The sequence below is a fragment of the Schistocerca americana genome, unplaced genomic scaffold, assembly GCF_021461395.2.
Source record: "Schistocerca americana isolate TAMUIC-IGC-003095 unplaced genomic scaffold, iqSchAmer2.1 HiC_scaffold_700, whole genome shotgun sequence".
Lineage (NCBI taxonomy): Eukaryota > Metazoa > Arthropoda > Insecta > Orthoptera > Acrididae > Schistocerca > Schistocerca americana.
Window position 1 is genome coordinate 550 of NW_025726457.1, and position 25,581 is coordinate 26,130.

The 25,581-nt window shown below is 53.6% G+C and overlaps 59 non-coding genes across 59 annotated transcripts; 12 read left to right on the forward strand and 47 right to left on the reverse strand.

Moving 5' to 3' along the window:
* Positions 1 to 322: 322 nt before the first annotated feature.
* Positions 323 to 394, forward strand: Trnag-ucc. Its single transcript has one exon. It is a non-coding gene; the product is annotated as a tRNA-Gly (tRNA).
* Positions 395 to 672: 278 nt separating this feature from the next.
* Trnas-aga lies at positions 673 to 754 on the reverse strand. The gene has a single exon. It is a non-coding gene; the product is annotated as a tRNA-Ser (tRNA).
* Positions 755 to 893: 139 nt separating this feature from the next.
* Trnak-uuu lies at positions 894 to 966 on the reverse strand. The gene has a single exon. It is a non-coding gene; the product is annotated as a tRNA-Lys (tRNA).
* A 279-nt stretch (positions 967 to 1,245) lies between these two features.
* On the reverse strand, positions 1,246 to 1,317 carry Trnae-uuc. Its single transcript has one exon. It is a non-coding gene; the product is annotated as a tRNA-Glu (tRNA).
* Positions 1,318 to 1,639: 322 nt separating this feature from the next.
* Positions 1,640 to 1,712, reverse strand: Trnam-cau. Its single transcript has one exon. It is a non-coding gene; the product is annotated as a tRNA-Met (tRNA).
* An 813-nt stretch (positions 1,713 to 2,525) lies between these two features.
* On the forward strand, positions 2,526 to 2,597 carry Trnag-ucc. Its single transcript has one exon. It is a non-coding gene; the product is annotated as a tRNA-Gly (tRNA).
* A 278-nt stretch (positions 2,598 to 2,875) lies between these two features.
* Positions 2,876 to 2,957, reverse strand: Trnas-aga. Its single transcript has one exon. It is a non-coding gene; the product is annotated as a tRNA-Ser (tRNA).
* Positions 2,958 to 3,096: 139 nt separating this feature from the next.
* Trnak-uuu lies at positions 3,097 to 3,169 on the reverse strand. The gene has a single exon. It is a non-coding gene; the product is annotated as a tRNA-Lys (tRNA).
* Positions 3,170 to 3,448: 279 nt separating this feature from the next.
* On the reverse strand, positions 3,449 to 3,520 carry Trnae-uuc. The gene has a single exon. It is a non-coding gene; the product is annotated as a tRNA-Glu (tRNA).
* Positions 3,521 to 3,842: 322 nt separating this feature from the next.
* On the reverse strand, positions 3,843 to 3,915 carry Trnam-cau. Its single transcript has one exon. It is a non-coding gene; the product is annotated as a tRNA-Met (tRNA).
* Positions 3,916 to 4,728: 813 nt separating this feature from the next.
* Trnag-ucc lies at positions 4,729 to 4,800 on the forward strand. Its single transcript has one exon. It is a non-coding gene; the product is annotated as a tRNA-Gly (tRNA).
* Positions 4,801 to 5,078: 278 nt separating this feature from the next.
* Positions 5,079 to 5,160, reverse strand: Trnas-aga. Its single transcript has one exon. It is a non-coding gene; the product is annotated as a tRNA-Ser (tRNA).
* Positions 5,161 to 5,299: 139 nt separating this feature from the next.
* Trnak-uuu lies at positions 5,300 to 5,372 on the reverse strand. The gene has a single exon. It is a non-coding gene; the product is annotated as a tRNA-Lys (tRNA).
* A 279-nt stretch (positions 5,373 to 5,651) lies between these two features.
* On the reverse strand, positions 5,652 to 5,723 carry Trnae-uuc. Its single transcript has one exon. It is a non-coding gene; the product is annotated as a tRNA-Glu (tRNA).
* Positions 5,724 to 6,045: 322 nt separating this feature from the next.
* On the reverse strand, positions 6,046 to 6,118 carry Trnam-cau. The gene has a single exon. It is a non-coding gene; the product is annotated as a tRNA-Met (tRNA).
* An 813-nt stretch (positions 6,119 to 6,931) lies between these two features.
* On the forward strand, positions 6,932 to 7,003 carry Trnag-ucc. Its single transcript has one exon. It is a non-coding gene; the product is annotated as a tRNA-Gly (tRNA).
* A 278-nt stretch (positions 7,004 to 7,281) lies between these two features.
* Trnas-aga lies at positions 7,282 to 7,363 on the reverse strand. The gene has a single exon. It is a non-coding gene; the product is annotated as a tRNA-Ser (tRNA).
* A 139-nt stretch (positions 7,364 to 7,502) lies between these two features.
* Positions 7,503 to 7,575, reverse strand: Trnak-uuu. Its single transcript has one exon. It is a non-coding gene; the product is annotated as a tRNA-Lys (tRNA).
* Positions 7,576 to 7,854: 279 nt separating this feature from the next.
* Trnae-uuc lies at positions 7,855 to 7,926 on the reverse strand. Its single transcript has one exon. It is a non-coding gene; the product is annotated as a tRNA-Glu (tRNA).
* A 322-nt stretch (positions 7,927 to 8,248) lies between these two features.
* On the reverse strand, positions 8,249 to 8,321 carry Trnam-cau. Its single transcript has one exon. It is a non-coding gene; the product is annotated as a tRNA-Met (tRNA).
* Positions 8,322 to 9,134: 813 nt separating this feature from the next.
* Positions 9,135 to 9,206, forward strand: Trnag-ucc. Its single transcript has one exon. It is a non-coding gene; the product is annotated as a tRNA-Gly (tRNA).
* Positions 9,207 to 9,484: 278 nt separating this feature from the next.
* Positions 9,485 to 9,566, reverse strand: Trnas-aga. The gene has a single exon. It is a non-coding gene; the product is annotated as a tRNA-Ser (tRNA).
* Positions 9,567 to 9,705: 139 nt separating this feature from the next.
* Positions 9,706 to 9,778, reverse strand: Trnak-uuu. The gene has a single exon. It is a non-coding gene; the product is annotated as a tRNA-Lys (tRNA).
* A 279-nt stretch (positions 9,779 to 10,057) lies between these two features.
* Trnae-uuc lies at positions 10,058 to 10,129 on the reverse strand. The gene has a single exon. It is a non-coding gene; the product is annotated as a tRNA-Glu (tRNA).
* Positions 10,130 to 10,451: 322 nt separating this feature from the next.
* Positions 10,452 to 10,524, reverse strand: Trnam-cau. Its single transcript has one exon. It is a non-coding gene; the product is annotated as a tRNA-Met (tRNA).
* Positions 10,525 to 11,337: 813 nt separating this feature from the next.
* Positions 11,338 to 11,409, forward strand: Trnag-ucc. Its single transcript has one exon. It is a non-coding gene; the product is annotated as a tRNA-Gly (tRNA).
* Positions 11,410 to 11,687: 278 nt separating this feature from the next.
* Trnas-aga lies at positions 11,688 to 11,769 on the reverse strand. Its single transcript has one exon. It is a non-coding gene; the product is annotated as a tRNA-Ser (tRNA).
* Positions 11,770 to 11,908: 139 nt separating this feature from the next.
* On the reverse strand, positions 11,909 to 11,981 carry Trnak-uuu. Its single transcript has one exon. It is a non-coding gene; the product is annotated as a tRNA-Lys (tRNA).
* A 279-nt stretch (positions 11,982 to 12,260) lies between these two features.
* Trnae-uuc lies at positions 12,261 to 12,332 on the reverse strand. Its single transcript has one exon. It is a non-coding gene; the product is annotated as a tRNA-Glu (tRNA).
* Positions 12,333 to 12,654: 322 nt separating this feature from the next.
* Positions 12,655 to 12,727, reverse strand: Trnam-cau. The gene has a single exon. It is a non-coding gene; the product is annotated as a tRNA-Met (tRNA).
* An 813-nt stretch (positions 12,728 to 13,540) lies between these two features.
* Positions 13,541 to 13,612, forward strand: Trnag-ucc. The gene has a single exon. It is a non-coding gene; the product is annotated as a tRNA-Gly (tRNA).
* Positions 13,613 to 13,890: 278 nt separating this feature from the next.
* On the reverse strand, positions 13,891 to 13,972 carry Trnas-aga. The gene has a single exon. It is a non-coding gene; the product is annotated as a tRNA-Ser (tRNA).
* Positions 13,973 to 14,111: 139 nt separating this feature from the next.
* Positions 14,112 to 14,184, reverse strand: Trnak-uuu. The gene has a single exon. It is a non-coding gene; the product is annotated as a tRNA-Lys (tRNA).
* A 279-nt stretch (positions 14,185 to 14,463) lies between these two features.
* Positions 14,464 to 14,535, reverse strand: Trnae-uuc. The gene has a single exon. It is a non-coding gene; the product is annotated as a tRNA-Glu (tRNA).
* Positions 14,536 to 14,857: 322 nt separating this feature from the next.
* Positions 14,858 to 14,930, reverse strand: Trnam-cau. Its single transcript has one exon. It is a non-coding gene; the product is annotated as a tRNA-Met (tRNA).
* An 813-nt stretch (positions 14,931 to 15,743) lies between these two features.
* Trnag-ucc lies at positions 15,744 to 15,815 on the forward strand. The gene has a single exon. It is a non-coding gene; the product is annotated as a tRNA-Gly (tRNA).
* Positions 15,816 to 16,093: 278 nt separating this feature from the next.
* Positions 16,094 to 16,175, reverse strand: Trnas-aga. Its single transcript has one exon. It is a non-coding gene; the product is annotated as a tRNA-Ser (tRNA).
* Positions 16,176 to 16,314: 139 nt separating this feature from the next.
* On the reverse strand, positions 16,315 to 16,387 carry Trnak-uuu. The gene has a single exon. It is a non-coding gene; the product is annotated as a tRNA-Lys (tRNA).
* A 279-nt stretch (positions 16,388 to 16,666) lies between these two features.
* Positions 16,667 to 16,738, reverse strand: Trnae-uuc. Its single transcript has one exon. It is a non-coding gene; the product is annotated as a tRNA-Glu (tRNA).
* Positions 16,739 to 17,060: 322 nt separating this feature from the next.
* On the reverse strand, positions 17,061 to 17,133 carry Trnam-cau. Its single transcript has one exon. It is a non-coding gene; the product is annotated as a tRNA-Met (tRNA).
* Positions 17,134 to 17,946: 813 nt separating this feature from the next.
* On the forward strand, positions 17,947 to 18,018 carry Trnag-ucc. The gene has a single exon. It is a non-coding gene; the product is annotated as a tRNA-Gly (tRNA).
* Positions 18,019 to 18,296: 278 nt separating this feature from the next.
* On the reverse strand, positions 18,297 to 18,378 carry Trnas-aga. Its single transcript has one exon. It is a non-coding gene; the product is annotated as a tRNA-Ser (tRNA).
* A 139-nt stretch (positions 18,379 to 18,517) lies between these two features.
* Positions 18,518 to 18,590, reverse strand: Trnak-uuu. Its single transcript has one exon. It is a non-coding gene; the product is annotated as a tRNA-Lys (tRNA).
* Positions 18,591 to 18,869: 279 nt separating this feature from the next.
* Positions 18,870 to 18,941, reverse strand: Trnae-uuc. The gene has a single exon. It is a non-coding gene; the product is annotated as a tRNA-Glu (tRNA).
* A 322-nt stretch (positions 18,942 to 19,263) lies between these two features.
* Positions 19,264 to 19,336, reverse strand: Trnam-cau. The gene has a single exon. It is a non-coding gene; the product is annotated as a tRNA-Met (tRNA).
* An 813-nt stretch (positions 19,337 to 20,149) lies between these two features.
* Positions 20,150 to 20,221, forward strand: Trnag-ucc. Its single transcript has one exon. It is a non-coding gene; the product is annotated as a tRNA-Gly (tRNA).
* A 278-nt stretch (positions 20,222 to 20,499) lies between these two features.
* Positions 20,500 to 20,581, reverse strand: Trnas-aga. The gene has a single exon. It is a non-coding gene; the product is annotated as a tRNA-Ser (tRNA).
* Positions 20,582 to 20,720: 139 nt separating this feature from the next.
* Positions 20,721 to 20,793, reverse strand: Trnak-uuu. The gene has a single exon. It is a non-coding gene; the product is annotated as a tRNA-Lys (tRNA).
* A 279-nt stretch (positions 20,794 to 21,072) lies between these two features.
* Positions 21,073 to 21,144, reverse strand: Trnae-uuc. Its single transcript has one exon. It is a non-coding gene; the product is annotated as a tRNA-Glu (tRNA).
* A 322-nt stretch (positions 21,145 to 21,466) lies between these two features.
* On the reverse strand, positions 21,467 to 21,539 carry Trnam-cau. Its single transcript has one exon. It is a non-coding gene; the product is annotated as a tRNA-Met (tRNA).
* Positions 21,540 to 22,352: 813 nt separating this feature from the next.
* Trnag-ucc lies at positions 22,353 to 22,424 on the forward strand. Its single transcript has one exon. It is a non-coding gene; the product is annotated as a tRNA-Gly (tRNA).
* Positions 22,425 to 22,702: 278 nt separating this feature from the next.
* Trnas-aga lies at positions 22,703 to 22,784 on the reverse strand. The gene has a single exon. It is a non-coding gene; the product is annotated as a tRNA-Ser (tRNA).
* A 139-nt stretch (positions 22,785 to 22,923) lies between these two features.
* Positions 22,924 to 22,996, reverse strand: Trnak-uuu. Its single transcript has one exon. It is a non-coding gene; the product is annotated as a tRNA-Lys (tRNA).
* A 279-nt stretch (positions 22,997 to 23,275) lies between these two features.
* Positions 23,276 to 23,347, reverse strand: Trnae-uuc. The gene has a single exon. It is a non-coding gene; the product is annotated as a tRNA-Glu (tRNA).
* Positions 23,348 to 23,669: 322 nt separating this feature from the next.
* Positions 23,670 to 23,742, reverse strand: Trnam-cau. Its single transcript has one exon. It is a non-coding gene; the product is annotated as a tRNA-Met (tRNA).
* Positions 23,743 to 24,555: 813 nt separating this feature from the next.
* Positions 24,556 to 24,627, forward strand: Trnag-ucc. The gene has a single exon. It is a non-coding gene; the product is annotated as a tRNA-Gly (tRNA).
* Positions 24,628 to 24,905: 278 nt separating this feature from the next.
* Positions 24,906 to 24,987, reverse strand: Trnas-aga. The gene has a single exon. It is a non-coding gene; the product is annotated as a tRNA-Ser (tRNA).
* Positions 24,988 to 25,126: 139 nt separating this feature from the next.
* Trnak-uuu lies at positions 25,127 to 25,199 on the reverse strand. The gene has a single exon. It is a non-coding gene; the product is annotated as a tRNA-Lys (tRNA).
* A 279-nt stretch (positions 25,200 to 25,478) lies between these two features.
* On the reverse strand, positions 25,479 to 25,550 carry Trnae-uuc. Its single transcript has one exon. It is a non-coding gene; the product is annotated as a tRNA-Glu (tRNA).
* Between the last annotated feature and the right edge of the window lie 31 nt (positions 25,551 to 25,581).

Genomic DNA, 25,581 nt, shown 5'->3' on the forward strand with positions numbered 1-25,581 from the left:
GCTTCCCGAGCATATTCCAGAGTAGCTGTCTGCAGGGAAAGTGGGATTGCCACCCAACGACGCCGGATACAACCGAAAAAAGTGCTACACACGCGGAGTCCCCCACTACACTGCCTTAAAGCGACCGCTCATCACTATCGTGTGAGTAACCTTGCGGCCGCGGCGACGAGTCTTGCCCAAAGACGCAGCGTGCGTGGAGGCGCTGCCCGAACGCGTGTGGATGCACCCTCCTACCTCGTAAAGCGCCTACAGCTACTATCACCGTGGGCCGCTGCCGGCGGGCGGGAAGCCGACACAGCGCGGCGTTACGAGCATCGGCTGTGCGGTGGTGGTGTAATGGTGAGCATAGTTGCCTTCCAAGCAGTTGATCCGGGTTCGATTCCCGGCCACCGCAACGGGCGCAAATTTTTACGTATGAGTATGTGAGCCACGTGCTGTTAAATTAACGTTTTCTTTCCGTCGTTGCTCCACGCAGGCCATCCTGTAGTATGTCCCGACTTGTCCCGACTTTGCTCGGCTGACGCGAAAGCTGACGCTTGGAATTCGCCCTTATCAAGAGGACAGGCGATATAAACGGCTGTGAGAGGTGAGGTGTAGCGAAGTACCAAAACGACAGGCAAACTGCGAAATTTTCTGCTCCTTCTTCTTAAACAAAAAAATAAAAAAGAGAGACGCAGTCGGTAGGACTCGAACCTACGCTCCCAGAGGGAATCTGATTTCTAGTCAGACGCCTTAACCACTCGGCCACGACTGCTCGCAGCCAAAAGTTCCCTCGAATCGTGAAAACTCAAACCGTTCTGCGCAGTATGTTGACAGGAAACGAACTCCGTGCACTGATTACGACAGGGCTACCAGCGCTACGAGACGAGCCATTACGGAAGCGTTAAAATCTTCGCCCGGACAGGGACTCGAACCCTGGACCCTTAGGTTAAAAGCCTAATGCTCTACCGACTGAGCTATCCGGGCTCACACTTGTTGTGGGATGGAGCAGCTGCAGGCAATGTGAATAACTGGAACGCGTAATTGCTGGCTTCTGGCGCAACTGGCGACTTCACCGACTTGCCACTGACGCTGGTAGCAGCCCAACAGGGGACCAGTGCCTCTTCTCCCTTTATCCCGGTGCTGACAGTAATTGCATCTCGTGCCTGTTTTCCCCGATTACGCTCGGTTGAAGCTCCGGAAGGAGGGCGACAAACGAGGGTTGGAGGGCCAAAACATGGAGGGTCGTGTGCGCAAAAACTTCCCTTCCGGTACCGGGAATCGAACCCGGGCCTCCTGGGTGAAAGCCAGGTATCCTAGCCACTAGACCACACCGGATTTGCTCGTTAAGTGTCAGGTTAACTCCCTCTCCTCTGGCATTTCGCGCTGAATCCGGACTCAGTGGTGTTCTCTGTTTGCGAGCATATTTGCGCGTACAGACTGGCATGGCGCACAGCTCGAAACTGACTATTCATTGCTGTTTGCATCATATTTTACTCATAACAGGGGAGGAGAAAGGTCAAAGCTGTACCTTGCCATAGCTGGATGTAAACATTTTGACGCTGAGGCGTGGACTCCTTGTGGATAACAAACGACAATTCAGTTCGTTCCCTAGCAACAGCAACGCCGTTAATTCAGCCATGATGTACAGCAAATTAAATGCCCCAGGTGAGGATCGAACTCACGACCTTAAGATTATGAGACTTACGCGCTGCCCACTGCGCTACCGAGGCACGTTTGCGACCAACGTCCCAGGAAACTTGGTAAGCCTCGCATATTAGAGATAGACAGTTTGCGCTTTCTCAAGAATCTGTTGTGTTGCTACACGTGCTTTCCCGAATTGCTAGATTAAACTGCTGCCGCGGCTCTTCCAACGGAAAGCAGCACTGCCTGAGGTTACAGTACATCGCCCTTGCGGCACCTGAACACAGCGGCCTGTAGGGCCAGGCTGACGCTAGAGTTCAGATATAGCACGCGTCCGTCCAAGTACGGTCTCTTGCGTGCTGCGTGTTTGGTTCTTCTCACAGCGAATCCTGCTATACATTCCTGAGGCTGACGCAGCTCAAACGAGCAATCGGCGCGGCAGCATTATAGCGAGAACAGCAAAACGATGCATCGGCCGGGAATCGAACCCGGGCCGCCCGCGTGGTAGGCGAACAACCTGCCGCTTTTTTTGTTGTTGTTCTCATTTTTTTAGTTGCATTTGTTGGGGGCGGTCGACCGTGCTTCCCGAGCATATTCCAGAGTAGCTGTCTGCAGGGAAAGTGGGATTGCCACCCAACGACGCCGGATACAACCGAAAAAAGTGCTACACACGCGGAGTCCCCCACTACACTGCCTTAAAGCGACCGCTCATCACTATCGTGTGAGTAACCTTGCGGCCGCGGCGACGAGTCTTGCCCAAAGACGCAGCGTGCGTGGAGGCGCTGCCCGAACGCGTGTGGATGCACCCTCCTACCTCGTAAAGCGCCTACAGCTACTATCACCGTGGGCCGCTGCCGGCGGGCGGGAAGCCGACACAGCGCGGCGTTACGAGCATCGGCTGTGCGGTGGTGGTGTAATGGTGAGCATAGTTGCCTTCCAAGCAGTTGATCCGGGTTCGATTCCCGGCCACCGCAACGGGCGCAAATTTTTACGTATGAGTATGTGAGCCACGTGCTGTTAAATTAACGTTTTCTTTCCGTCGTTGCTCCACGCAGGCCATCCTGTAGTATGTCCCGACTTGTCCCGACTTTGCTCGGCTGACGCGAAAGCTGACGCTTGGAATTCGCCCTTATCAAGAGGACAGGCGATATAAACGGCTGTGAGAGGTGAGGTGTAGCGAAGTACCAAAACGACAGGCAAACTGCGAAATTTTCTGCTCCTTCTTCTTAAACAAAAAAATAAAAAAGAGAGACGCAGTCGGTAGGACTCGAACCTACGCTCCCAGAGGGAATCTGATTTCTAGTCAGACGCCTTAACCACTCGGCCACGACTGCTCGCAGCCAAAAGTTCCCTCGAATCGTGAAAACTCAAACCGTTCTGCGCAGTATGTTGACAGGAAACGAACTCCGTGCACTGATTACGACAGGGCTACCAGCGCTACGAGACGAGCCATTACGGAAGCGTTAAAATCTTCGCCCGGACAGGGACTCGAACCCTGGACCCTTAGGTTAAAAGCCTAATGCTCTACCGACTGAGCTATCCGGGCTCACACTTGTTGTGGGATGGAGCAGCTGCAGGCAATGTGAATAACTGGAACGCGTAATTGCTGGCTTCTGGCGCAACTGGCGACTTCACCGACTTGCCACTGACGCTGGTAGCAGCCCAACAGGGGACCAGTGCCTCTTCTCCCTTTATCCCGGTGCTGACAGTAATTGCATCTCGTGCCTGTTTTCCCCGATTACGCTCGGTTGAAGCTCCGGAAGGAGGGCGACAAACGAGGGTTGGAGGGCCAAAACATGGAGGGTCGTGTGCGCAAAAACTTCCCTTCCGGTACCGGGAATCGAACCCGGGCCTCCTGGGTGAAAGCCAGGTATCCTAGCCACTAGACCACACCGGATTTGCTCGTTAAGTGTCAGGTTAACTCCCTCTCCTCTGGCATTTCGCGCTGAATCCGGACTCAGTGGTGTTCTCTGTTTGCGAGCATATTTGCGCGTACAGACTGGCATGGCGCACAGCTCGAAACTGACTATTCATTGCTGTTTGCATCATATTTTACTCATAACAGGGGAGGAGAAAGGTCAAAGCTGTACCTTGCCATAGCTGGATGTAAACATTTTGACGCTGAGGCGTGGACTCCTTGTGGATAACAAACGACAATTCAGTTCGTTCCCTAGCAACAGCAACGCCGTTAATTCAGCCATGATGTACAGCAAATTAAATGCCCCAGGTGAGGATCGAACTCACGACCTTAAGATTATGAGACTTACGCGCTGCCCACTGCGCTACCGAGGCACGTTTGCGACCAACGTCCCAGGAAACTTGGTAAGCCTCGCATATTAGAGATAGACAGTTTGCGCTTTCTCAAGAATCTGTTGTGTTGCTACACGTGCTTTCCCGAATTGCTAGATTAAACTGCTGCCGCGGCTCTTCCAACGGAAAGCAGCACTGCCTGAGGTTACAGTACATCGCCCTTGCGGCACCTGAACACAGCGGCCTGTAGGGCCAGGCTGACGCTAGAGTTCAGATATAGCACGCGTCCGTCCAAGTACGGTCTCTTGCGTGCTGCGTGTTTGGTTCTTCTCACAGCGAATCCTGCTATACATTCCTGAGGCTGACGCAGCTCAAACGAGCAATCGGCGCGGCAGCATTATAGCGAGAACAGCAAAACGATGCATCGGCCGGGAATCGAACCCGGGCCGCCCGCGTGGTAGGCGAACAACCTGCCGCTTTTTTTGTTGTTGTTCTCATTTTTTTAGTTGCATTTGTTGGGGGCGGTCGACCGTGCTTCCCGAGCATATTCCAGAGTAGCTGTCTGCAGGGAAAGTGGGATTGCCACCCAACGACGCCGGATACAACCGAAAAAAGTGCTACACACGCGGAGTCCCCCACTACACTGCCTTAAAGCGACCGCTCATCACTATCGTGTGAGTAACCTTGCGGCCGCGGCGACGAGTCTTGCCCAAAGACGCAGCGTGCGTGGAGGCGCTGCCCGAACGCGTGTGGATGCACCCTCCTACCTCGTAAAGCGCCTACAGCTACTATCACCGTGGGCCGCTGCCGGCGGGCGGGAAGCCGACACAGCGCGGCGTTACGAGCATCGGCTGTGCGGTGGTGGTGTAATGGTGAGCATAGTTGCCTTCCAAGCAGTTGATCCGGGTTCGATTCCCGGCCACCGCAACGGGCGCAAATTTTTACGTATGAGTATGTGAGCCACGTGCTGTTAAATTAACGTTTTCTTTCCGTCGTTGCTCCACGCAGGCCATCCTGTAGTATGTCCCGACTTGTCCCGACTTTGCTCGGCTGACGCGAAAGCTGACGCTTGGAATTCGCCCTTATCAAGAGGACAGGCGATATAAACGGCTGTGAGAGGTGAGGTGTAGCGAAGTACCAAAACGACAGGCAAACTGCGAAATTTTCTGCTCCTTCTTCTTAAACAAAAAAATAAAAAAGAGAGACGCAGTCGGTAGGACTCGAACCTACGCTCCCAGAGGGAATCTGATTTCTAGTCAGACGCCTTAACCACTCGGCCACGACTGCTCGCAGCCAAAAGTTCCCTCGAATCGTGAAAACTCAAACCGTTCTGCGCAGTATGTTGACAGGAAACGAACTCCGTGCACTGATTACGACAGGGCTACCAGCGCTACGAGACGAGCCATTACGGAAGCGTTAAAATCTTCGCCCGGACAGGGACTCGAACCCTGGACCCTTAGGTTAAAAGCCTAATGCTCTACCGACTGAGCTATCCGGGCTCACACTTGTTGTGGGATGGAGCAGCTGCAGGCAATGTGAATAACTGGAACGCGTAATTGCTGGCTTCTGGCGCAACTGGCGACTTCACCGACTTGCCACTGACGCTGGTAGCAGCCCAACAGGGGACCAGTGCCTCTTCTCCCTTTATCCCGGTGCTGACAGTAATTGCATCTCGTGCCTGTTTTCCCCGATTACGCTCGGTTGAAGCTCCGGAAGGAGGGCGACAAACGAGGGTTGGAGGGCCAAAACATGGAGGGTCGTGTGCGCAAAAACTTCCCTTCCGGTACCGGGAATCGAACCCGGGCCTCCTGGGTGAAAGCCAGGTATCCTAGCCACTAGACCACACCGGATTTGCTCGTTAAGTGTCAGGTTAACTCCCTCTCCTCTGGCATTTCGCGCTGAATCCGGACTCAGTGGTGTTCTCTGTTTGCGAGCATATTTGCGCGTACAGACTGGCATGGCGCACAGCTCGAAACTGACTATTCATTGCTGTTTGCATCATATTTTACTCATAACAGGGGAGGAGAAAGGTCAAAGCTGTACCTTGCCATAGCTGGATGTAAACATTTTGACGCTGAGGCGTGGACTCCTTGTGGATAACAAACGACAATTCAGTTCGTTCCCTAGCAACAGCAACGCCGTTAATTCAGCCATGATGTACAGCAAATTAAATGCCCCAGGTGAGGATCGAACTCACGACCTTAAGATTATGAGACTTACGCGCTGCCCACTGCGCTACCGAGGCACGTTTGCGACCAACGTCCCAGGAAACTTGGTAAGCCTCGCATATTAGAGATAGACAGTTTGCGCTTTCTCAAGAATCTGTTGTGTTGCTACACGTGCTTTCCCGAATTGCTAGATTAAACTGCTGCCGCGGCTCTTCCAACGGAAAGCAGCACTGCCTGAGGTTACAGTACATCGCCCTTGCGGCACCTGAACACAGCGGCCTGTAGGGCCAGGCTGACGCTAGAGTTCAGATATAGCACGCGTCCGTCCAAGTACGGTCTCTTGCGTGCTGCGTGTTTGGTTCTTCTCACAGCGAATCCTGCTATACATTCCTGAGGCTGACGCAGCTCAAACGAGCAATCGGCGCGGCAGCATTATAGCGAGAACAGCAAAACGATGCATCGGCCGGGAATCGAACCCGGGCCGCCCGCGTGGTAGGCGAACAACCTGCCGCTTTTTTTGTTGTTGTTCTCATTTTTTTAGTTGCATTTGTTGGGGGCGGTCGACCGTGCTTCCCGAGCATATTCCAGAGTAGCTGTCTGCAGGGAAAGTGGGATTGCCACCCAACGACGCCGGATACAACCGAAAAAAGTGCTACACACGCGGAGTCCCCCACTACACTGCCTTAAAGCGACCGCTCATCACTATCGTGTGAGTAACCTTGCGGCCGCGGCGACGAGTCTTGCCCAAAGACGCAGCGTGCGTGGAGGCGCTGCCCGAACGCGTGTGGATGCACCCTCCTACCTCGTAAAGCGCCTACAGCTACTATCACCGTGGGCCGCTGCCGGCGGGCGGGAAGCCGACACAGCGCGGCGTTACGAGCATCGGCTGTGCGGTGGTGGTGTAATGGTGAGCATAGTTGCCTTCCAAGCAGTTGATCCGGGTTCGATTCCCGGCCACCGCAACGGGCGCAAATTTTTACGTATGAGTATGTGAGCCACGTGCTGTTAAATTAACGTTTTCTTTCCGTCGTTGCTCCACGCAGGCCATCCTGTAGTATGTCCCGACTTGTCCCGACTTTGCTCGGCTGACGCGAAAGCTGACGCTTGGAATTCGCCCTTATCAAGAGGACAGGCGATATAAACGGCTGTGAGAGGTGAGGTGTAGCGAAGTACCAAAACGACAGGCAAACTGCGAAATTTTCTGCTCCTTCTTCTTAAACAAAAAAATAAAAAAGAGAGACGCAGTCGGTAGGACTCGAACCTACGCTCCCAGAGGGAATCTGATTTCTAGTCAGACGCCTTAACCACTCGGCCACGACTGCTCGCAGCCAAAAGTTCCCTCGAATCGTGAAAACTCAAACCGTTCTGCGCAGTATGTTGACAGGAAACGAACTCCGTGCACTGATTACGACAGGGCTACCAGCGCTACGAGACGAGCCATTACGGAAGCGTTAAAATCTTCGCCCGGACAGGGACTCGAACCCTGGACCCTTAGGTTAAAAGCCTAATGCTCTACCGACTGAGCTATCCGGGCTCACACTTGTTGTGGGATGGAGCAGCTGCAGGCAATGTGAATAACTGGAACGCGTAATTGCTGGCTTCTGGCGCAACTGGCGACTTCACCGACTTGCCACTGACGCTGGTAGCAGCCCAACAGGGGACCAGTGCCTCTTCTCCCTTTATCCCGGTGCTGACAGTAATTGCATCTCGTGCCTGTTTTCCCCGATTACGCTCGGTTGAAGCTCCGGAAGGAGGGCGACAAACGAGGGTTGGAGGGCCAAAACATGGAGGGTCGTGTGCGCAAAAACTTCCCTTCCGGTACCGGGAATCGAACCCGGGCCTCCTGGGTGAAAGCCAGGTATCCTAGCCACTAGACCACACCGGATTTGCTCGTTAAGTGTCAGGTTAACTCCCTCTCCTCTGGCATTTCGCGCTGAATCCGGACTCAGTGGTGTTCTCTGTTTGCGAGCATATTTGCGCGTACAGACTGGCATGGCGCACAGCTCGAAACTGACTATTCATTGCTGTTTGCATCATATTTTACTCATAACAGGGGAGGAGAAAGGTCAAAGCTGTACCTTGCCATAGCTGGATGTAAACATTTTGACGCTGAGGCGTGGACTCCTTGTGGATAACAAACGACAATTCAGTTCGTTCCCTAGCAAAAGCAACGCCGTTAATTCAGCCATGATGTACAGCAAATTAAATGCCCCAGGTGAGGATCGAACTCACGACCTTAAGATTATGAGACTTACGCGCTGCCCACTGCGCTACCGAGGCACGTTTGCGACCAACGTCCCAGGAAACTTGGTAAGCCTCGCATATTAGAGATAGACAGTTTGCGCTTTCTCAAGAATCTGTTGTGTTGCTACACGTGCTTTCCCGAATTGCTAGATTAAACTGCTGCCGCGGCTCTTCCAACGGAAAGCAGCACTGCCTGAGGTTACAGTACATCGCCCTTGCGGCACCTGAACACAGCGGCCTGTAGGGCCAGGCTGACGCTAGAGTTCAGATATAGCACGCGTCCGTCCAAGTACGGTCTCTTGCGTGCTGCGTGTTTGGTTCTTCTCACAGCGAATCCTGCTATACATTCCTGAGGCTGACGCAGCTCAAACGAGCAATCGGCGCGGCAGCATTATAGCGAGAACAGCAAAACGATGCATCGGCCGGGAATCGAACCCGGGCCGCCCGCGTGGTAGGCGAACAACCTGCCGCTTTTTTTGTTGTTGTTCTCATTTTTTTAGTTGCATTTGTTGGGGGCGGTCGACCGTGCTTCCCGAGCATATTCCAGAGTAGCTGTCTGCAGGGAAAGTGGGATTGCCACCCAACGACGCCGGATACAACCGAAAAAAGTGCTACACACGCGGAGTCCCCCACTACACTGCCTTAAAGCGACCGCTCATCACTATCGTGTGAGTAACCTTGCGGCCGCGGCGACGAGTCTTGCCCAAAGACGCAGCGTGCGTGGAGGCGCTGCCCGAACGCGTGTGGATGCACCCTCCTACCTCGTAAAGCGCCTACAGCTACTATCACCGTGGGCCGCTGCCGGCGGGCGGGAAGCCGACACAGCGCGGCGTTACGAGCATCGGCTGTGCGGTGGTGGTGTAATGGTGAGCATAGTTGCCTTCCAAGCAGTTGATCCGGGTTCGATTCCCGGCCACCGCAACGGGCGCAAATTTTTACGTATGAGTATGTGAGCCACGTGCTGTTAAATTAACGTTTTCTTTCCGTCGTTGCTCCACGCAGGCCATCCTGTAGTATGTCCCGACTTGTCCCGACTTTGCTCGGCTGACGCGAAAGCTGACGCTTGGAATTCGCCCTTATCAAGAGGACAGGCGATATAAACGGCTGTGAGAGGTGAGGTGTAGCGAAGTACCAAAACGACAGGCAAACTGCGAAATTTTCTGCTCCTTCTTCTTAAACAAAAAAATAAAAAAGAGAGACGCAGTCGGTAGGACTCGAACCTACGCTCCCAGAGGGAATCTGATTTCTAGTCAGACGCCTTAACCACTCGGCCACGACTGCTCGCAGCCAAAAGTTCCCTCGAATCGTGAAAACTCAAACCGTTCTGCGCAGTATGTTGACAGGAAACGAACTCCGTGCACTGATTACGACAGGGCTACCAGCGCTACGAGACGAGCCATTACGGAAGCGTTAAAATCTTCGCCCGGACAGGGACTCGAACCCTGGACCCTTAGGTTAAAAGCCTAATGCTCTACCGACTGAGCTATCCGGGCTCACACTTGTTGTGGGATGGAGCAGCTGCAGGCAATGTGAATAACTGGAACGCGTAATTGCTGGCTTCTGGCGCAACTGGCGACTTCACCGACTTGCCACTGACGCTGGTAGCAGCCCAACAGGGGACCAGTGCCTCTTCTCCCTTTATCCCGGTGCTGACAGTAATTGCATCTCGTGCCTGTTTTCCCCGATTACGCTCGGTTGAAGCTCCGGAAGGAGGGCGACAAACGAGGGTTGGAGGGCCAAAACATGGAGGGTCGTGTGCGCAAAAACTTCCCTTCCGGTACCGGGAATCGAACCCGGGCCTCCTGGGTGAAAGCCAGGTATCCTAGCCACTAGACCACACCGGATTTGCTCGTTAAGTGTCAGGTTAACTCCCTCTCCTCTGGCATTTCGCGCTGAATCCGGACTCAGTGGTGTTCTCTGTTTGCGAGCATATTTGCGCGTACAGACTGGCATGGCGCACAGCTCGAAACTGACTATTCATTGCTGTTTGCATCATATTTTACTCATAACAGGGGAGGAGAAAGGTCAAAGCTGTACCTTGCCATAGCTGGATGTAAACATTTTGACGCTGAGGCGTGGACTCCTTGTGGATAACAAACGACAATTCAGTTCGTTCCCTAGCAACAGCAACGCCGTTAATTCAGCCATGATGTACAGCAAATTAAATGCCCCAGGTGAGGATCGAACTCACGACCTTAAGATTATGAGACTTACGCGCTGCCCACTGCGCTACCGAGGCACGTTTGCGACCAACGTCCCAGGAAACTTGGTAAGCCTCGCATATTAGAGATAGACAGTTTGCGCTTTCTCAAGAATCTGTTGTGTTGCTACACGTGCTTTCCCGAATTGCTAGATTAAACTGCTGCCGCGGCTCTTCCAACGGAAAGCAGCACTGCCTGAGGTTACAGTACATCGCCCTTGCGGCACCTGAACACAGCGGCCTGTAGGGCCAGGCTGACGCTAGAGTTCAGATATAGCACGCGTCCGTCCAAGTACGGTCTCTTGCGTGCTGCGTGTTTGGTTCTTCTCACAGCGAATCCTGCTATACATTCCTGAGGCTGACGCAGCTCAAACGAGCAATCGGCGCGGCAGCATTATAGCGAGAACAGCAAAACGATGCATCGGCCGGGAATCGAACCCGGGCCGCCCGCGTGGTAGGCGAACAACCTGCCGCTTTTTTTGTTGTTGTTCTCATTTTTTTAGTTGCATTTGTTGGGGGCGGTCGACCGTGCTTCCCGAGCATATTCCAGAGTAGCTGTCTGCAGGGAAAGTGGGATTGCCACCCAACGACGCCGGATACAACCGAAAAAAGTGCTACACACGCGGAGTCCCCCACTACACTGCCTTAAAGCGACCGCTCATCACTATCGTGTGAGTAACCTTGCGGCCGCGGCGACGAGTCTTGCCCAAAGACGCAGCGTGCGTGGAGGCGCTGCCCGAACGCGTGTGGATGCACCCTCCTACCTCGTAAAGCGCCTACAGCTACTATCACCGTGGGCCGCTGCCGGCGGGCGGGAAGCCGACACAGCGCGGCGTTACGAGCATCGGCTGTGCGGTGGTGGTGTAATGGTGAGCATAGTTGCCTTCCAAGCAGTTGATCCGGGTTCGATTCCCGGCCACCGCAACGGGCGCAAATTTTTACGTATGAGTATGTGAGCCACGTGCTGTTAAATTAACGTTTTCTTTCCGTCGTTGCTCCACGCAGGCCATCCTGTAGTATGTCCCGACTTGTCCCGACTTTGCTCGGCTGACGCGAAAGCTGACGCTTGGAATTCGCCCTTATCAAGAGGACAGGCGATATAAACGGCTGTGAGAGGTGAGGTGTAGCGAAGTACCAAAACGACAGGCAAACTGCGAAATTTTCTGCTCCTTCTTCTTAAACAAAAAAATAAAAAAGAGAGACGCAGTCGGTAGGACTCGAACCTACGCTCCCAGAGGGAATCTGATTTCTAGTCAGACGCCTTAACCACTCGGCCACGACTGCTCGCAGCCAAAAGTTCCCTCGAATCGTGAAAACTCAAACCGTTCTGCGCAGTATGTTGACAGGAAACGAACTCCGTGCACTGATTACGACAGGGCTACCAGCGCTACGAGACGAGCCATTACGGAAGCGTTAAAATCTTCGCCCGGACAGGGACTCGAACCCTGGACCCTTAGGTTAAAAGCCTAATGCTCTACCGACTGAGCTATCCGGGCTCACACTTGTTGTGGGATGGAGCAGCTGCAGGCAATGTGAATAACTGGAACGCGTAATTGCTGGCTTCTGGCGCAACTGGCGACTTCACCGACTTGCCACTGACGCTGGTAGCAGCCCAACAGGGGACCAGTGCCTCTTCTCCCTTTATCCCGGTGCTGACAGTAATTGCATCTCGTGCCTGTTTTCCCCGATTACGCTCGGTTGAAGCTCCGGAAGGAGGGCGACAAACGAGGGTTGGAGGGCCAAAACATGGAGGGTCGTGTGCGCAAAAACTTCCCTTCCGGTACCGGGAATCGAACCCGGGCCTCCTGGGTGAAAGCCAGGTATCCTAGCCACTAGACCACACCGGATTTGCTCGTTAAGTGTCAGGTTAACTCCCTCTCCTCTGGCATTTCGCGCTGAATCCGGACTCAGTGGTGTTCTCTGTTTGCGAGCATATTTGCGCGTACAGACTGGCATGGCGCACAGCTCGAAACTGACTATTCATTGCTGTTTGCATCATATTTTACTCATAACAGGGGAGGAGAAAGGTCAAAGCTGTACCTTGCCATAGCTGGATGTAAACATTTTGACGCTGAGGCGTGGACTCCTTGTGGATAACAAACGACAATTCAGTTCGTTCCCTAGCAACAGCAACGCCGTTAATTCAGCCATGATGTACAGCAAATTAAATGCCCCAGGTGAGGATCGAACTCACGACCTTAAGATTATGAGACTTACGCGCTGCCCACTGCGCTACCGAGGCACGTTTGCGACCAACGTCCCAGGAAACTTGGTAAGCCTCGCATATTAGAGATAGACAGTTTGCGCTTTCTCAAGAATCTGTTGTGTTGCTACACGTGCTTTCCCGAATTGCTAGATTAAACTGCTGCCGCGGCTCTTCCAACGGAAAGCAGCACTGCCTGAGGTTACAGTACATCGCCCTTGCGGCACCTGAACACAGCGGCCTGTAGGGCCAGGCTGACGCTAGAGTTCAGATATAGCACGCGTCCGTCCAAGTACGGTCTCTTGCGTGCTGCGTGTTTGGTTCTTCTCACAGCGAATCCTGCTATACATTCCTGAGGCTGACGCAGCTCAAACGAGCAATCGGCGCGGCAGCATTATAGCGAGAACAGCAAAACGATGCATCGGCCGGGAATCGAACCCGGGCCGCCCGCGTGGTAGGCGAACAACCTGCCGCTTTTTTTGTTGTTGTTCTCATTTTTTTAGTTGCATTTGTTGGGGGCGGTCGACCGTGCTTCCCGAGCATATTCCAGAGTAGCTGTCTGCAGGGAAAGTGGGATTGCCACCCAACGACGCCGGATACAACCGAAAAAAGTGCTACACACGCGGAGTCCCCCACTACACTGCCTTAAAGCGACCGCTCATCACTATCGTGTGAGTAACCTTGCGGCCGCGGCGACGAGTCTTGCCCAAAGACGCAGCGTGCGTGGAGGCGCTGCCCGAACGCGTGTGGATGCACCCTCCTACCTCGTAAAGCGCCTACAGCTACTATCACCGTGGGCCGCTGCCGGCGGGCGAGAAGCCGACACAGCGCGGCGTTACGAGCATCGGCTGTGCGGTGGTGGTGTAATGGTGAGCATAGTTGCCTTCCAAGCAGTTGATCCGGGTTCGATTCCCGGCCACCGCAACGGGCGCAAATTTTTACGTATGAGTATGTGAGCCACGTGCTGTTAAATTAACGTTTTCTTTCCGTCGTTGCTCCACGCAGGCCATCCTGTAGTATGTCCCGACTTGTCCCGACTTTGCTCGGCTGACGCGAAAGCTGACGCTTGGAATTCGCCCTTATCAAGAGGACAGGCGATATAAACGGCTGTGAGAGGTGAGGTGTAGCGAAGTACCAAAACGACAGGCAAACTGCGAAATTTTCTGCTCCTTCTTCTTAAACAAAAAAATAAAAAAGAGAGACGCAGTCGGTAGGACTCGAACCTACGCTCCCAGAGGGAATCTGATTTCTAGTCAGACGCCTTAACCACTCGGCCACGACTGCTCGCAGCCAAAAGTTCCCTCGAATCGTGAAAACTCAAACCGTTCTGCGCAGTATGTTGACAGGAAACGAACTCCGTGCACTGATTACGACAGGGCTACCAGCGCTACGAGACGAGCCATTACGGAAGCGTTAAAATCTTCGCCCGGACAGGGACTCGAACCCTGGACCCTTAGGTTAAAAGCCTAATGCTCTACCGACTGAGCTATCCGGGCTCACACTTGTTGTGGGATGGAGCAGCTGCAGGCAATGTGAATAACTGGAACGCGTAATTGCTGGCTTCTGGCGCAACTGGCGACTTCACCGACTTGCCACTGACGCTGGTAGCAGCCCAACAGGGGACCAGTGCCTCTTCTCCCTTTATCCCGGTGCTGACAGTAATTGCATCTCGTGCCTGTTTTCCCCGATTACGCTCGGTTGAAGCTCCGGAAGGAGGGCGACAAACGAGGGTTGGAGGGCCAAAACATGGAGGGTCGTGTGCGCAAAAACTTCCCTTCCGGTACCGGGAATCGAACCCGGGCCTCCTGGGTGAAAGCCAGGTATCCTAGCCACTAGACCACACCGGATTTGCTCGTTAAGTGTCAGGTTAACTCCCTCTCCTCTGGCATTTCGCGCTGAATCCGGACTCAGTGGTGTTCTCTGTTTGCGAGCATATTTGCGCGTACAGACTGGCATGGCGCACAGCTCGAAACTGACTATTCATTGCTGTTTGCATCATATTTTACTCATAACAGGGGAGGAGAAAGGTCAAAGCTGTACCTTGCCATAGCTGGATGTAAACATTTTGACGCTGAGGCGTGGACTCCTTGTGGATAACAAACGACAATTCAGTTCGTTCCCTAGCAACAGCAACGCCGTTAATTCAGCCATGATGTACAGCAAATTAAATGCCCCAGGTGAGGATCGAACTCACGACCTTAAGATTATGAGACTTACGCGCTGCCCACTGCGCTACCGAGGCACGTTTGCGACCAACGTCCCAGGAAACTTGGTAAGTCTCGCATATTAGAGATAGACAGTTTGCGCTTTCTCAAGAATCTGTTGTGTTGCTACACGTGCTTTCCCGAATTGCTAGATTAAACTGCTGCCGCGGCTCTTCCAACGGAAAGCAGCACTGCCTGAGGTTACAGTACATCGCCCTTGCGGCACCTGAACACAGCGGCCTGTAGGGCCAGGCTGACGCTAGAGTTCAGATATAGCACGCGTCCGTCCAAGTACGGTCTCTTGCGTGCTGCGTGTTTGGTTCTTCTCACAGCGAATCCTGCTATACATTCCTGAGGCTGACGCAGCTCAAACGAGCAATCGGCGCGGCAGCATTATAGCGAGAACAGCAAAACGATGCATCGGCCGGGAATCGAACCCGGGCCGCCCGCGTGGTAGGCGAACAACCTGCCGCTTTTTTTGTTGTTGTTCTCATTTTTTTAGTTGCATTTGTTGGGGGCGGTCGACCGTGCTTCCCGAGCATATTCCAGAGTAGCTGTCTGCAGGGAAAGTGGGATTGCCACCCAACGACGCCGGATACAACCGAAAAAAGTGCTACACACGCGGAGTCCCCCACTACACTGCCTTAAAGCGACCGCTCATCACTATCGTGTGAGTAACCTTGCGGCCGCGGCGACGAGTCTTGCCCAAAGACGCAGCGTGCGTGGAGGCGCTGCCCGAACGCGTGTGGATGCACCCTCCTACCTCGTAAAGCGCCTACAGCTACTATCACCGTGGGCCGCTGCCGGCGGGCGAGAAGCCGACACAGCGCGGCGTTACGAGCATCGGCTGTGCGGTGGTGGTGTAATGGTGAGCATAGTTGCCTTCCAAGCAGTTGATCCGGGTTCGATTCCCGGCCACCGCAACGGGCGCAAATTTTTACGTATGAGTATGTGAGCCACGTGCTGTTAAATTAACGTTTTCTTTCCGTCGTTGCTCCACGCAGGCCATCCTGTAGTATGTCCCGACTTGTCCCGACTTTGCTCGGCTGACGCGAAAGCTGACGCTTGGAATTCGCCCTTATCAAGAGGACAGGCGATATAAACGGCTGTGAGAGGTGAGGTGTAGCGAAGTACCAAAACGACAGGCAAACTGCGAAATTTTCTGCTCCTTCTTCTTAAACAAAAAAATAAAAAAGAGAGACGCAGTCGGTAGGACTCGAACCTACGCTCCCAGAGGGAATCTGATTTCTAGTCAGACGCCTTAACCACTCGGCCACGACTGCTCGCAGCCAAAAGTTCCCTCGAATCGTGAAAACTCAAACCGTTCTGCGCAGTATGTTGACAGGAAACGAACTCCGTGCACTGATTACGACAGGGCTACCAGCGCTACGAGACGAGCCATTACGGAAGCGTTAAAATCTTCGCCCGGACAGGGACTCGAACCCTGGACCCTTAGGTTAAAAGCCTAATGCTCTACCGACTGAGCTATCCGGGCTCACACTTGTTGTGGGATGGAGCAGCTGCAGGCAATGTGAATAACTGGAACGCGTAATTGCTGGCTTCTGGCGCAACTGGCGACTTCACCGACTTGCCACTGACGCTGGTAGCAGCCCAACAGGGGACCAGTGCCTCTTCTCCCTTTATCCCGGTGCTGACAGTAATTGCATCTCGTGCCTGTTTTCCCCGATTACGCTCGGTTGAAGCTCCGGAAGGAGGGCGACAAACGAGGGTTGGAGGGCCAAAACATGGAGGGTCGTGTGCGCAAAAACTTCCCTTCCGGTACCGGGAATCGAACCCGGGCCTCCTGGGTGAAAGCCAGGTATCCTAGCCACTAGACCACACCGGATTTGCTCGTTAAGTGTCAGGTTAACTCCCTCTCCTCTGGCATTTCGCGCTGAATCCGGACTCAGTGGTGTTCTCTGTTTGCGAGCATATTTGCGCGTACAGACTGGCATGGCGCACAGCTCGAAACTGACTATTCATTGCTGTTTGCATCATATTTTACTCATAACAGGGGAGGAGAAAGGTCAAAGCTGTACCTTGCCATAGCTGGATGTAAACATTTTGACGCTGAGGCGTGGACTCCTTGTGGATAACAAACGACAATTCAGTTCGTTCCCTAGCAACAGCAACGCCGTTAATTCAGCCATGATGTACAGCAAATTAAATGCCCCAGGTGAGGATCGAACTCACGACCTTAAGATTATGAGACTTACGCGCTGCCCACTGCGCTACCGAGGCACGTTTGCGACCAACGTCCCAGGAAACTTGGTAAGTCTCGCATATTAGAGATAGACAGTTTGCGCTTTCTCAAGAATCTGTTGTGTTGCTACACGTGCTTTCCCGAATTGCTAGATTAAACTGCTGCCGCGGCTCTTCCAACGGAAAGCAGCACTGCCTGAGGTTACAGTACATCGCCCTTGCGGCACCTGAACACAGCGGCCTGTAGGGCCAGGCTGACGCTAGAGTTCAGATATAGCACGCGTCCGTCCAAGTACGGTCTCTTGCGTGCTGCGTGTTTGGTTCTTCTCACAGCGAATCCTGCTATACATTCCTGAGGCTGACGCAGCTCAAACGAGCAATCGGCGCGGCAGCATTATAGCGAGAACAGCAAAACGATGCATCGGCCGGGAATCGAACCCGGGCCGCCCGCGTGGTAGGCGAACAACCTGCCGCTTTTTTTGTTGTTGTTCTCATTTTTTTAGTTGCATTTGTTGGGGGCGGTCGACCGTGCTTCCCGAGCATATTCCAGAGTAGCTGTCTGCAGGGAAAGTGGGATTGCCACCCAACGACGCCGGATACAACCGAAAAAAGTGCTACACACGCGGAGTCCCCCACTACACTGCCTTAAAGCGACCGCTCATCACTATCGTGTGAGTAACCTTGCGGCCGCGGCGACGAGTCTTGCCCAAAGACGCAGCGTGCGTGGAGGCGCTGCCCGAACGCGTGTGGATGCACCCTCCTACCTCGTAAAGCGCCTACAGCTACTATCACCGTGGGCCGCTGCCGGCGGGCGAGAAGCCGACACAGCGCGGCGTTACGAGCATCGGCTGTGCGGTGGTGGTGTAATGGTGAGCATAGTTGCCTTCCAAGCAGTTGATCCGGGTTCGATTCCCGGCCACCGCAACGGGCGCAAATTTTTACGTATGAGTATGTGAGCCACGTGCTGTTAAATTAACGTTTTCTTTCCGTCGTTGCTCCACGCAGGCCATCCTGTAGTATGTCCCGACTTGTCCCGACTTTGCTCGGCTGACGCGAAAGCTGACGCTTGGAATTCGCCCTTATCAAGAGGACAGGCGATATAAACGGCTGTGAGAGGTGAGGTGTAGCGAAGTACCAAAACGACAGGCAAACTGCGAAATTTTCTGCTCCTTCTTCTTAAACAAAAAAATAAAAAAGAGAGACGCAGTCGGTAGGACTCGAACCTACGCTCCCAGAGGGAATCTGATTTCTAGTCAGACGCCTTAACCACTCGGCCACGACTGCTCGCAGCCAAAAGTTCCCTCGAATCGTGAAAACTCAAACCGTTCTGCGCAGTATGTTGACAGGAAACGAACTCCGTGCACTGATTACGACAGGGCTACCAGCGCTACGAGACGAGCCATTACGGAAGCGTTAAAATCTTCGCCCGGACAGGGACTCGAACCCTGGACCCTTAGGTTAAAAGCCTAATGCTCTACCGACTGAGCTATCCGGGCTCACACTTGTTGTGGGATGGAGCAGCTGCAGGCAATGTGAATAACTGGAACGCGTAATTGCTGGCTTCTGGCGCAACTGGCGACTTCACCGACTTGCCACTGACGCTGGTAGCAGCCCAACAGGGGACCAGTGCCTCTTCTCCCTTTATCCCGGTGCTGACAGTAATTGCATCTCGTGCCTGTTTTCCCCGATTACGCTCGGTTGAAGCTCCGGAAGGAGGGCGACAAACGAGGGTTGGAGGGCCAAAACATGGAGGGTCGTGTGCGCAAAAACTTCCCTTCCGGTACCGGGAATCGAACCCGGGCCTCCTGGGTGAAAGCCAGGTATCCTAGCCACTAGACCACACCGGATTTGCTCGTTAAGTGTCAGGTTAACTCCCTCTCCTCTGGCATTTCGCGCTGAATCCGGACTCAGTGGTGTTCTCTGTTTGCGAGCATATTTGCGCGTACAGACTGGCATGGCGCACAGCTCGAAACTGACTATTCATTGCTGTTTGCATCATATTTTACTCATAACAGGGGAGGAGAAAGGTCAAAGCTGTACCTTGCCATAGCTGGATGTAAACATTTTGACGCTGAGGCGTGGACTCCTTGTGGATAACAAACGACAATTCAGTTCGTTCCCTAGCAACAGCAACGCCGTTAATTCAGCCATGATGTACAGCAAATTAAATGCCCCAGGTGAGGATCGAACTCACGACCTTAAGATTATGAGACTTACGCGCTGCCCACTGCGCTACCGAGGCACGTTTGCGACCAACGTCCCAGGAAACTTGGTAAGTCTCGCATATTAGAGATAGACAGTTTGCGCTTTCTCAAGAATCTGTTGTGTTGCTACACGTGCTTTCCCGAATTGCTAGATTAAACTGCTGCCGCGGCTCTTCCAACGGAAAGCAGCACTGCCTGAGGTTACAGTACATCGCCCTTGCGGCACCTGAACACAGCGGCCTGTAGGGCCAGGCTGACGCTAGAGTTCAGATATAGCACGCGTCCGTCCAAGTACGGTCTCTTGCGTGCTGCGTGTTTGGTTCTTCTCACAGCGAATCCTGCTATACATTCCTGAGGCTGACGCAGCTCAAACGAGCAATCGGCGCGGCAGCATTATAGCGAGAACAGCAAAACGATGCATCGGCCGGGAATCGAACCCGGGCCGCCCGCGTGGTAGGCGAACAACCTGCCGCTTTTTTTGTTGTTGTTCTCATTTTTTTAGTTGCATTTGTTGGGGGCGGTCGACCGTGCTTCCCGAGCATATTCCAGAGTAGCTGTCTGCAGGGAAAGTGGGATTGCCACCCAACGACGCCGGATACAACCGAAAAAAGTGCTACACACGCGGAGTCCCCCACTACACTGCCTTAAAGCGACCGCTCATCACTATCGTGTGAGTAACCTTGCGGCCGCGGCGACGAGTCTTGCCCAAAGACGCAGCGTGCGTGGAGGCGCTGCCCGAACGCGTGTGGATGCACCCTCCTACCTCGTAAAGCGCCTACAGCTACTATCACCGTGGGCCGCTGCCGGCGGGCGAGAAGCCGACACAGCGCGGCGTTACGAGCATCGGCTGTGCGGTGGTGGTGTAATGGTGAGCATAGTTGCCTTCCAAGCAGTTGATCCGGGTTCGATTCCCGGCCACCGCAACGGGCGCAAATTTTTACGTATGAGTATGTGAGCCACGTGCTGTTAAATTAACGTTTTCTTTCCGTCGTTGCTCCACGCAGGCCATCCTGTAGTATGTCCCGACTTGTCCCGACTTTGCTCGGCTGACGCGAAAGCTGACGCTTGGAATTCGCCCTTATCAAGAGGACAGGCGATATAAACGGCTGTGAGAGGTGAGGTGTAGCGAAGTACCAAAACGACAGGCAAACTGCGAAATTTTCTGCTCCTTCTTCTTAAACAAAAAAATAAAAAAGAGAGACGCAGTCGGTAGGACTCGAACCTACGCTCCCAGAGGGAATCTGATTTCTAGTCAGACGCCTTAACCACTCGGCCACGACTGCTCGCAGCCAAAAGTTCCCTCGAATCGTGAAAACTCAAACCGTTCTGCGCAGTATGTTGACAGGAAACGAACTCCGTGCACTGATTACGACAGGGCTACCAGCGCTACGAGACGAGCCATTACGGAAGCGTTAAAATCTTCGCCCGGACAGGGACTCGAACCCTGGACCCTTAGGTTAAAAGCCTAATGCTCTACCGACTGAGCTATCCGGGCTCACACTTGTTGTGGGATGGAGCAGCTGCAGGCAATGTGAATAACTGGAACGCGTAATTGCTGGCTTCTGGCGCAACTGGCGACTTCACCGACTTGCCACTGACGCTGGTAGCAGCCCAACAGGGGACCAGTGCCTCTTCTCCCTTTATCCCGGTGCTGACAGTAATTGCATCTCGTGCCTGTTTTCCCCGATTACGCTCGGTTGAAGCTCCGGAAGGAGGGCGACAAACGAGGGTTGGAGGGCCAAAACATGGAGGGTCGTGTGCGCAAAAACTTCCCTTCCGGTACCGGGAATCGAACCCGGGCCTCCTGGGTGAAAGCCAGGTATCCTAGCCACTAGACCACACCGGATTTGCTCGTTAAGTGTCAGGTTAACTCCCTCTCCTCTGGCATTTCGCGCTGAATCCGGACTCAGTGGTGTTCTCTGTTTGCGAGCATATTTGCGCGTACAGACTGGCATGGCGCACAGCTCGAAACTGACTATTCATTGCTGTTTGCATCATATTTTACTCATAACAGGGGAGGAGAAAGGTCAAAGCTGTACCTTGCCATAGCTGGATGTAAACATTTTGACGCTGAGGCGTGGACTCCTTGTGGATAACAAACGACAATTCAGTTCGTTCCCTAGCAACAGCAACGCCGTTAATTCAGCCATGATGTACAGCAAATTAAATGCCCCAGGTGAGGATCGAACTCACGACCTTAAGATTATGAGACTTACGCGCTGCCCACTGCGCTACCGAGGCACGTTTGCGACCAACGTCCCAGGAAACTTGGTAAGTCTCGCATATTAGAGATAGACAGTTTGCGCTTTCTCAAGAATCTGTTGTGTTGCTACACGTGCTTTCCCGAATTGCTAGATTAAACTGCTGCCGCGGCTCTTCCAACGGAAAGCAGCACTGCCTGAGGTTACAGTACATCGCCCTTGCGGCACCTGAACACAGCGGCCTGTAGGGCCAGGCTGACGCTAGAGTTCAGATATAGCACGCGTCCGTCCAAGTACGGTCTCTTGCGTGCTGCGTGTTTGGTTCTTCTCACAGCGAATCCTGCTATACATTCCTGAGGCTGACGCAGCTCAAACGAGCAATCGGCGCGGCAGCATTATAGCGAGAACAGCAAAACGATGCATCGGCCGGGAATCGAACCCGGGCCGCCCGCGTGGTAGGCGAACAACCTGCCGCTTTTTTTGTTGTTGTTCTCATTTTTTTAGTTGCATTTGTTGGGGGCGGTCGACCGTGCTTCCCGAGCATATTCCAGAGTAGCTGTCTGCAGGGAAAGTGGGATTGCCACCCAACGACGCCGGATACAACCGAAAAAAGTGCTACACACGCGGAGTCCCCCACTACACTGCCTTAAAGCGACCGCTCATCACTATCGTGTGAGTAACCTTGCGGCCGCGGCGACGAGTCTTGCCCAAAGACGCAGCGTGCGTGGAGGCGCTGCCCGAACGCGTGTGGATGCACCCTCCTACCTCGTAAAGCGCCTACAGCTACTATCACCGTGGGCCGCTGCCGGCGGGCGAGAAGCCGACACAGCGCGGCGTTACGAGCATCGGCTGTGCGGTGGTGGTGTAATGGTGAGCATAGTTGCCTTCCAAGCAGTTGATCCGGGTTCGATTCCCGGCCACCGCAACGGGCGCAAATTTTTACGTATGAGTATGTGAGCCACGTGCTGTTAAATTAACGTTTTCTTTCCGTCGTTGCTCCACGCAGGCCATCCTGTAGTATGTCCCGACTTGTCCCGACTTTGCTCGGCTGACGCGAAAGCTGACGCTTGGAATTCGCCCTTATCAAGAGGACAGGCGATATAAACGGCTGTGAGAGGTGAGGTGTAGCGAAGTACCAAAACGACAGGCAAACTGCGAAATTTTCTGCTCCTTCTTCTTAAACAAAAAAATAAAAAAGAGAGACGCAGTCGGTAGGACTCGAACCTACGCTCCCAGAGGGAATCTGATTTCTAGTCAGACGCCTTAACCACTCGGCCACGACTGCTCGCAGCCAAAAGTTCCCTCGAATCGTGAAAACTCAAACCGTTCTGCGCAGTATGTTGACAGGAAACGAACTCCGTGCACTGATTACGACAGGGCTACCAGCGCTACGAGACGAGCCATTACGGAAGCGTTAAAATCTTCGCCCGGACAGGGACTCGAACCCTGGACCCTTAGGTTAAAAGCCTAATGCTCTACCGACTGAGCTATCCGGGCTCACACTTGTTGTGGGATGGAGCAGCTGCAGGCAATGTGAATAACTGGAACGCGTAATTGCTGGCTTCTGGCGCAACTGGCGACTTCACCGACTTGCCACTGACGCTGGTAGCAGCCCAACAGGGGACCAGTGCCTCTTCTCCCTTTATCCCGGTGCTGACAGTAATTGCATCTCGTGCCTGTTTTCCCCGATTACGCTCGGTTGAAGCTCCGGAAGGAGGGCGACAAACGAGGGTTGGAGGGCCAAAACATGGAGGGTCGTGTGCGCAAAAACTTCCCTTCCGGTACCGGGAATCGAACCCGGGCCTCCTGGGTGAAAGCCAGGTATCCTAGCCACTAGACCACACCGGATTTGCTCGTTAAGTGTCAGGTTAACTCCCTCTCCTCTGGCATTTCGCGCTGAATCCGGACTCAGTGGTGTTCTCTGTTTGCGAGCATATTTGCGCGTACAGACTGGCATGGCGCACAGCTCGAAACTGACTATTCATTGCTGTTTGCATCATATTTTACTCATAACAGGGGAGGAGAAAGGTCAAAGCTGTACCTTGCCATAGCTGGATGTAAACATTTTGACGCTGAGGCGTGGACTCCTTGTGGATAACAAACGACAATTCAGTTCGTTCCCTAGCAACAGCAACGCCGTTAATTCAGCCATGATGTACAGCAAATTAAATGCCCCAGGTGAGGATCGAACTCACGACCTTAAGATTATGAGACTTACGCGCTGCCCACTGCGCTACCGAGGCACGTTTGCGACCAACGTCCCAGGAAACTTGGTAAGTCTCGCATATTAGAGATAGACAGTTTGCGCTTTCTCAAGAATCTGTTGTGTTGCTACACGTGCTTTCCCGAATTGCTAGATTAAACTGCTGCCGCGGCTCTTCCAACGGAAAGCAGCACTGCCTGAGGTTACAGTACATCGCCCTTGCGGCACCTGAACACAGCGGCCTGTAGGGCCAGGCTGACGCTAGAGTTCAGATATAGCACGCGTCCGTCCAAGTACGGTCTCTTGCGTGCTGCGTGTTTGGTTCTTCTCACAGCGAATCCTGCTATACATTCCTGAGGCTGACGCAGCTCAAACGAGCAATCGGCGCGGCAGCATTATAGCGAGAACAGCAAAACGATGCATCGGCCGGGAATCGAACCCGGGCCGCCCGCGTGGTAGGCGAACAACCTGCCGCTTTTTTTGTTGTTGTTCTCATTTTTTTAGTTGCATTTGTTGGGGGCGGTCGACCGTGCTTCCCGAGCATATTCCAGAGTAGCTGTCTGCAGGGAAAGTGGGATTGCCACCCAACGACGCCGGATACAACCGAAAAAAGTGCTACACACGCGGAGTCCCCCACTACACTGCCTTAAAGCGACCGCTCATCACTATCGTGTGAGTAACCTTGCGGCCGCGGCGACGAGTCTTGCCCAAAGACGCAGCGTGCGTGGAGGCGCTGCCCGAACGCGTGTGGATGCACCCTCCTACCTCGTAAAGCGCCTACAGCTACTATCACCGTGGGCCGCTGCCGGCGGGCGGGAAGCCGACACAGCGCGGCGTTACGAGCATCGGCTGTGCGGTGGTGGTGTAATGGTGAGCATAGTTGCCTTCCAAGCAGTTGATCCGGGTTCGATTCCCGGCCACCGCAACGGGCGCAAATTTTTACGTATGAGTATGTGAGCCACGTGCTGTTAAATTAACGTTTTCTTTCCGTCGTTGCTCCACGCAGGCCATCCTGTAGTATGTCCCGACTTGTCCCGACTTTGCTCGGCTGACGCGAAAGCTGACGCTTGGAATTCGCCCTTATCAAGAGGACAGGCGATATAAACGGCTGTGAGAGGTGAGGTGTAGCGAAGTACCAAAACGACAGGCAAACTGCGAAATTTTCTGCTCCTTCTTCTTAAACAAAAAAATAAAAAAGAGAGACGCAGTCGGTAGGACTCGAACCTACGCTCCCAGAGGGAATCTGATTTCTAGTCAGACGCCTTAACCACTCGGCCACGACTGCTCGCAGCCAAAAGTTCCCTCGAATCGTGAAAACTCAAACCGTTCTGCGCAGTATGTTGACAGGAAACGAACTCCGTGCACTGATTACGACAGGGCTACCAGCGCTACGAGACGAGCCATTACGGAAGCGTTAAAATCTTCGCCCGGACAGGGACTCGAACCCTGGACCCTTAGGTTAAAAGCCTAATGCTCTACCGACTGAGCTATCCGGGCTCACACTTGTTGTGGGATGGAGCAGCTGCAGGCAATGTGAATAACTGGAACGCGTAATTGCTGGCTTCTGGCGCAACTGGCGACTTCACCGACTTGCCACTGACGCTGGTAGCAGCCCAACAGGGGACCAGTGCCTCTTCTCCCTTTATCCCGGTGCTGACAGTAATTGCATCTCGTGCCTGTTTTCCCCGATTACGCTCGGTTGAAGCTCCGGAAGGAGGGCGACAAACGAGGGTTGGAGGGCCAAAACATGGAGGGTCGTGTGCGCAAAAACTTCCCTTCCGGTACCGGGAATCGAACCCGGGCCTCCTGGGTGAAAGCCAGGTATCCTAGCCACTAGACCACACCGGATTTGCTCGTTAAGTGTCAGGTTAACTCCCTC